We start from the raw sequence: 7,904 nt of genomic DNA on the forward strand, positions 1-7,904 counted from the left end.
AATCCCATTTAACTTCACTTGGAATTTTTGTTCCAGTTTTCCAGTATATTGTAGGGTAAAAAAACAGCCCTCATACAGCTATGTCACACGAAAGGGGAGAAAGAAGGCGAGGAACAAAGAAAAAGCCCAAAAACTAAAACTGTCCATGGTGAGAAGGGATTACATTAAATTTACTGTAAATGTCATTTTTTTTAGATTTTCACTTTTTAACATCACAATCAAAAAAATCAATCCTGAAGTCTTACAATTTTCACACTGGCCACTAGTCCTAAGAATAGACTCATTGTGAAGGAAGGGTGAGGAGGTGAGCTGTGACTATCATTTAATGTGAATGGTGGCTACTTTATCTGCTTTATATAGAGGTGTCATCTTTCATTGTCATTTTCAGTCATGATAATAAAACTGCTGAAAAATCTTCTGCATACAACAGGAAATATGAAACTAATTTTGGCCAGGGTGATAATTGCAGGATCTGTGGGTGTGTTTTTTTAGTTTAGATGGTTACTATAGTGAAAAAAAGTAAAAAAAAATAATAAATTTCATGTTAAAAGGTAATTTAAACAATTGGTTATTGTTTGATAACACATTCTCTTTAACTGCTCTTCTCTAATAAGATGGCAATATTGCACCGCTGCAAAAATAGGAAGAAGTAGTTTGTCAATTTTAAAGCAGCTTCTTGGAAACTAATGACTTAGTCATTGATACAACATCCTGACAAAATGACTGTTCACTGTCTGTTTCTGAGAAATTAATTCAAAGGCCACAACCGATATGGCTGCACTTCCTATTATCACTTTTGGAAAGACAGACAGTGGATAATGATTATTTCTATTATATATGATCTACGGTATATTCTGATTTGCTAAAAGTGAGATAAGTGACAAGTCTATTGGAAGTAGCAATCCTAAAAGTCAATATCGACCCTTTAACGAGCCTTGTCACATGACTTGGGAGAAAAGCCAAACCAGAATCTCAATTTGCAGCCACGGTGTTTCAGGGTATTGCTCCTCGTCAGTACAAAGCATGAGATCCGATTTGACTGTATGAGAGGCTTCTCACTGGGATCTAAAGGGTCATTTTTCTCCTTGTGGAGATTGACATGCCTGGCATGCCAGTGTATATATAGATACTCGGCACTCAAATATTCATAATGATAATGCAATTCTTTATTTCATAAAGAAATCCCAAAATTCAATGTAACGTTTCAGCCTTATGCAAAAGGCCTTTTTCAAACACTGAGACATAAATGAAACAGATAAAGAAATCAATATTACAAAATTAACACCACAATAGAATTTTTTATTTTAATTTTTTTATTATAAGAAAATAACATCCTGTTGTATTGTTGAAATCACTTGAGATTTATTTAAATATAAAGACATTATTATATAATGTCAAATTAATGTGGGAATTCACTTACTTCATGCAAAATAAATTACAATATGACCAATTAAATTTCAATATCTCATATACAGTTGAAACCAGAAGTTTCCATACACTATATAAAAAGACATACAGTATATGCATGTTTCTCTCAATATCTGACATGAAATCAGAATAAACCTTTCCTGTTTTAGGTCAATTAGGATTACCATCATTTGTAATATTTGCCAAATGCCAGAATAATGAGAGAGCGAGAATGCAGTAAGTAATAAAAATGCCTTAAAACAAAGTCAAAACTTTCCATCCATTTCATTAGTATTTGGTACCATTGTCCTTAAAGTGAATGACTTGGGTGAAACATTTGGGATTTCCTCCCACAAGCTTCTCACAATATAAGGCTATGTGCACACGTTGTGGAAATGAAGAAGAAAATTTCTGCTTCATTTCCGCATGTCCTCTCCCGGAAAAACGCATGCGGAATTCCACGCGGGTCTATCCTGAGTTTATCGCGCGTTTTCCACATGCGGAATTCCACGCGCGTTTATCCTGCGTTTATCGCGCGTTTTCCACATGCGGAATTCCACGCGCGTTTATCCTGCGTTTATCGCGTGTTTTCCACATGCGGAATTCCACGCGCGTTTATCGCGCGTTTTCCACATGCGGAATTCCACGCGCGTTTATCCTGCGTTTATCGCGCGTTTTCCACATGCGGAATTCCACGCGGGTGTATCCTGCGTTTTCCACATGCGGAATTCCACGCGGGTTTATCCTGCGTTTATCGCGCGTTTTCCACATGCGGAATTCCACGCGGGTTTATCCTGCGTTTATCGCGCGTTTTCCACATGCGGAATTCCACGCGCGTTTATCCTGCGTTTATCGCGCGTTTTCCACATGCGGAATTGACTTGCGTTTTTTATTGCATTGCAAAGGCAATTCCGCTTGCGGAAACGCAAAATTAATTGACATGCTGTGGATTATTGCGCGCATCAAAAACGCTGCGGAAAAATCCGCAGCATGGGCATAGAACTTGCGGATTCCCCTTGGGGACCATGGGGGGCAGATTACCTAGCGTTTCACAAGCGTTTACCCTGAGGAAAGTCCGCAGCATATACGCTTGTAAAACGCTACGTGGGCACATACTCTTAGGTCGGAATTTGGGCCCATTTCTCCTGACACAACTGGTGTAACTGATCCAGGTTTGTAGGTCGTCTTGCTCGCACCGGCCTTTTCAGCTTTGCCCATACATTTTCAATAGGATTAAGATCAGGGCTTTGTGATGGCCGCTCCAAAACATTGACTTTGTTATCCTTAACCCCTTATTGACCAATAGACGTCTTTTTACTGATCTGCAATATAAGAGACTAGCGTTCCCCGACAGGTGACTATCCTGTAGCTGTCACCTGTACATTATAGCTGACAACTTGCTGCATCAGCCATGATCAGTGTTGGCACAGACCATGGACGTTTAACCCCTTCGATTCTGTTGTCAATAGTGATTATGGAATCTAAATAGTTAACACAGTGTGGGGGCTTCCTTTTAACTTTATCGGCACCTTGATATCTTGATTGTGTGGTCCTGATGTTTGCCTTGGCAGTTCATGGCCAAATTACTTACTGAAAAGAACCAGAAGGGTTAATGAACTATATGAAAGCAATTTTAAATACGTTGAGGGGTGCAGTGTTTAACCCCTATACAACCCAAGGTGGTTTGCACGTTAATGACCGGGCCAATTTTTTCAATTCTGACCACTGTCACTTTATGAGGTAATTACTCTGGAACGCTTCAACGGATCCCCCTGATTCTGAGACTGTTTTTTCGAGACATATTGTACTTCATGATTGTGGTAAAATTTCTTCGATATCACTTGTGTTTATTTGTGAAAAAAATGGAAATTTGGCGAAAATTTTGAAAATTTTGCAATTTTCAAAATTTTAATTTTTATGCCCTTAAATCAGAGAGATATGTCCCACAAAAGAGTTAATAAATAACATTTCCCACATGTCTACTTTACATCAGCACAATTTTGGAACCAAAATTTTTTTTTGTTGTTAGGGAGCTATAAGGGTTAAAAGTTGACCAGCGATTTCTCATTTTTCCAACAAAATTTACAAAACCATTTTTTTAGGGACCACATCACATTTGAAGTCACTTTGAGGGGTCTTTATGACAGAAAATACCCAAAAGTGACACCATTATAAAAACTGCATCCCTCAAGGTGCTCAATACCACATTCAAGAACTTTATTAACCCTTCAGGTGCTTCACAGGAATTTTTGGAATGTGTAAGAAAAAAATGAACATTTAACTTTTTTCACAAAACTGTTAGTTTAGACCCAATTTTTTTTATTGTTGCAGGGGTTACAGGAAAAAATGGACCCCAAAATTTGTTGTGCAATTTCCCCTGGGCACGCAGATACCTCATATGTGGGGAAAAACCACTGTTTTGGCGCACGGCAGGGCTCGGAAGGGAAGGAGCGCCATTTGACTTTTTGATTGTAAAATTTGCTTGAATAATTAGCGGACGCCATGTTGCGTTTGGAGAGCCCCTGATGTGCCTAAACAGTGGAGCTCCCCCACAAGTGACCCCATTTTGGAAACTAGACCCCCCAAGGCACCTATCTAGATGCATAGTGAGAACTTGGAACCCCTAGGTGCTTCACAAATTGATTCGTAAAGATGAAAAAGTATTTTTTTTCCCACTTTTTAATTTTTACGAATCAATTTGTGAAGCACCTGAGGGTTCCAAGTGCTCACTATGCATCTAGATAGGTGCCTTGGGGGGTCTAGTTTCCAAAATGGAGTCACTTGAGGGGGAGCTCCACTGTTTAGGCACATCAGGGGCTCTCCAAACACAACATGGTGTCCGCTAACAAATTGAATGGAAAATCGGCTCAAATTGTTAGCGGACACCATGTTGCATTTGGAGAGCCCCTGTGTGCCTAAACATTGGAGCTCCCCCAAAAGTGACCCCATTTTGGAAACTATACCCCTCAAGGATTTTATTAAGGGGTATAGTGAACATTTTGAACGACACAGAATTTGATAACATTAGGTCATCATATTGAAAAAGTTGTCATTAGTCTTGAGCGCAAGTGCTCGCTACTTGAGTTTGCATCGGGTACTCAGGTATGCACCATGTATCACGGGTGCTCAAGTGAAATGCTCGAGTCCCCGCCCGCATGTTTCATGGTTATTAGACACCCCAAAAAAAACATGCGGGGATTGCTCGTGCATGGCAGGCAATCCCCGCGAGGTTTTTTTGGCCGCAAAGCAAATGGGGCGGAGACTCGAGCACACGCGATACTCAATGCATACCCGAGCACCCGATGCAAACTCAAGTAGCGAGCTCTTGTGCTCAACACTAGTTGCCATATCGTCATCTTTTTTTTTTTTTCTTTACTTTTGAAAAAAAAACAACCCTAACATTAGCACAACCCCAGCCCTAGCGTTTATTTTTTACTCCGTTCCTCGTGCGGTATAAGTGATGAGATTACTTTATTCTTCGGGTCGGTGCGATTACAGCGATACCAGAATCATATGGGGTTTTTATGATTGACAGCTGTCACACACTAAAAGACACATTTTGTAAAATCTAGTTTTTGCATTGCCATATTTTGGCCGACAGAGTCATGTGATGGCTTGTTTTTTGCGGGATGAGTTGACGTTGTTATTGTTGCGATTTTCAGGCACGTGACATTTTTTGATCGCTTTCTATTCCAGCTTTTGAGAGACAGAATAAACAAAAACCGACAATTCAGGAATTGTTTTTTTTTTTTTTTTATTCTGCTCCGGGTGTGGTAAAATTGATAAGGTAGCTTTATTCTTTGGGTTAGTACATTTACAGCGGTACCACATTTATATAGTTTTTTATGTTTTGGCGCTTTTACACAATAAAAGCTATTTTATAGAAAAAAATATTTTTTTGCATTGCTTTATTCTGAGAGCTGTAACTTTTTGATTTTTCGGATGATAGAGCTGTATAGCAGCTTGTTTTTTGCGGGACGAGATGACGTTTTCAGCGGTACCATTTTTATTTATATTCGTCTGTTTGATCGCGTGTTATTCCATTTTTTGTTTGGCGGTATGATGATAAAGCATTGTTTTTTGCTTTGTTTTTTATTTTTATTTTTTACCGTGTTCACTGAAGGGGTTAACTAGTGGAATCATTTTATAGTCCAGGTCGTTACGGACGCGGCGATACCAAATATGTGTACTTTTATTGTTTGTTTTTTCATAATAATATTTATTGATGGGTACATTATATTTTTATTTTTAGTGGATTATTTTTTTTATTTTTTTTTTTATTGTTTTACAATTTTTTTTTTCACTTTCTGGGAGTTTTTACACTTTTTTACTTTGTCCCACTGTGGGACTTTCACTTTTTTATTCTGATCGCCTGCACAGCATAGGGATGGAGCACCATCCCTGTGCCATGCAGGCTGTCAGCGCTGGACAGGGAGAAGATTGTTTGGACATGCGCAGTGCATCTCCAAACTATCTTACTGCTGTCTGGTGACCCGGATGTTGTCATGACGACATCGGGTAGTCATGGCAACACCCGGGAAGCCGCGGCAGACAGCGCTGGAGGCCGGAAGAGGAGGTGAGTATACCGATCACCTCCCCTTGCCTCCGCAATGCTGTGATCGACTTCGATCGCAGCATTGCGAGGGTTAATGTGCTGGGAGCGGTGCGGGACCGCTCCCTGCACATTGTCACAGCTCACACCCGGTACTATCAGCTGACACCCGGCGGCCATCACGCCCGCACAGCCTGTGTGCGCACGCGATCGCGATGACGTACTAATACGGGTCAGGCTCTTAAAGCCCAGGGCACAGACGCGTATTAGTACATCATGGGCTTTAAAGGGGTTAAAATGGTAACACTTTTGGGTGGTTTCCAACATATAAGACTCGCAGGCTAAGTGCCCACGAAGCAAAAATGCTCCGGATTTTTTCTGTATCTCCCTGGCAGGAAAAATGCATGCGGATTTTACATGCGTTTTTCCCTCCAGGTAGAAGCGTTTGTCAAGCGTTTTTGCATGCATTTTTGCATGCGGGTTGTCAAGCGCTTTTCCAAGCGATTTGAGCATCACTTGGAAAAGTGCTTGACAACTTGGTCACACTATATAAATCCATGCAACCGGCATGGATTTATATAGTGTGACCAAGTTAATAGTTAAAAAAAGAATAAAAATGGTAAACAAAAAGAACATTCTACTCGCTTTCCGATGGCCCCCGGTCTCCTTCTCCGGTGCGTCCGGTGTCTTGGGCGGCTCGCGATGGTGTAAAAGGACTTTCCATGACGTCATTTAGTCATGTGACAGGTCAAGCGACCGCCGACATCAACGGTCACGTGACCTGTCACATGACTAAATGACGTCATGGAAGGTCCTTTTACACCACCACGAGCTGCCGAAGACACCGGACGCACCATACAAGAGACCGGGGGCCATGAGAAGGTAAGTATAATGTTATTTTTTATTTTATTATTTTTTAACTACAGGTACTATGGTACCCGGGTCTGGAGGAGAGTCTCCTCTTCTCCAGACCTGGGTACCATCCGCACATTGAATCACTTAATATCCACATGTGTACATGTAGTCATTAAGATATTATGCAACTCAATGGAAGTCAATTGCGGCAATTACGCCGCGTTTCCGCAAAATTAATGGATATGCTTCAGATTTTTCCGCAATGATAATCTGCAGCGTAAATTTCCGCAGCATGTGCACAGTGTTGCACAGCTTCTGGATACCCACAGTTGCAGTATAAAACTTCACAGAGCAGATTACTGGGGATGACAAGCTTTTACTTCTCAGAACATGAGGTAAAGGAAAAAACGCACAGTTACACAGTGCTGCATCAGGAAGTAAGAACAAAATAGAAAATACAAGAGAGACTTTTTTTCTTTTACAATACAGCAAACAAGGAAACTTTACACAACATCGCCATCTACTGTCAGATCAGCATAAAGTCCTCCTTCACACAAACAAAGAAGTCCACAACTGTTGCATATACCAACACACAGCACATGCGGGTTATCATTGAGGACCATGGGGCACGCATTACCAAGCGTTTAAGCGTTTTCGCTCCTAAAATTCCGCAGCAAAAACGCTTGAAAAACGCATAGTGGGCATGCAGCCTCAAAGTCACTTCAAAACTGAACAGGTCCCTATAAAAATAAGTTTTGTAAATTTCCTTGAAAAAAATGAAAAATAACTGCTACATTTTTAAATCTTCTAAAATGCTAATAAAATAAAACAACGTTTTACAAATGGTGCTGATGTAAAGCAGACATGAGGGAAATGTTATTTATTACTGTTTTTGTGTGGTATGACTATTGGGATTAAAGGCATAATCAATCAGTTTGAAAAGTGCAATTTTTAAGACATTTTTGCCAAGTTTCTGATATTTTTATAAATAAACGCAAACCATATCAGCCTAAATTTACCATTATTATGAAGTATCATGTGTCACAAAAAACAGTCTCAAAAGCTATGGGATATGTTATTCCAGAGTTAT

The sequence above is a fragment of the Phyllobates terribilis genome, unplaced genomic scaffold, assembly GCF_046119375.1.
Source record: "Phyllobates terribilis strain yellow unplaced genomic scaffold, ASM4611937v1 Scaffold_158__1_contigs__length_4374303, whole genome shotgun sequence".
In the NCBI taxonomy this organism is placed as follows: Eukaryota; Metazoa; Chordata; class Amphibia; order Anura; family Dendrobatidae; genus Phyllobates; species Phyllobates terribilis.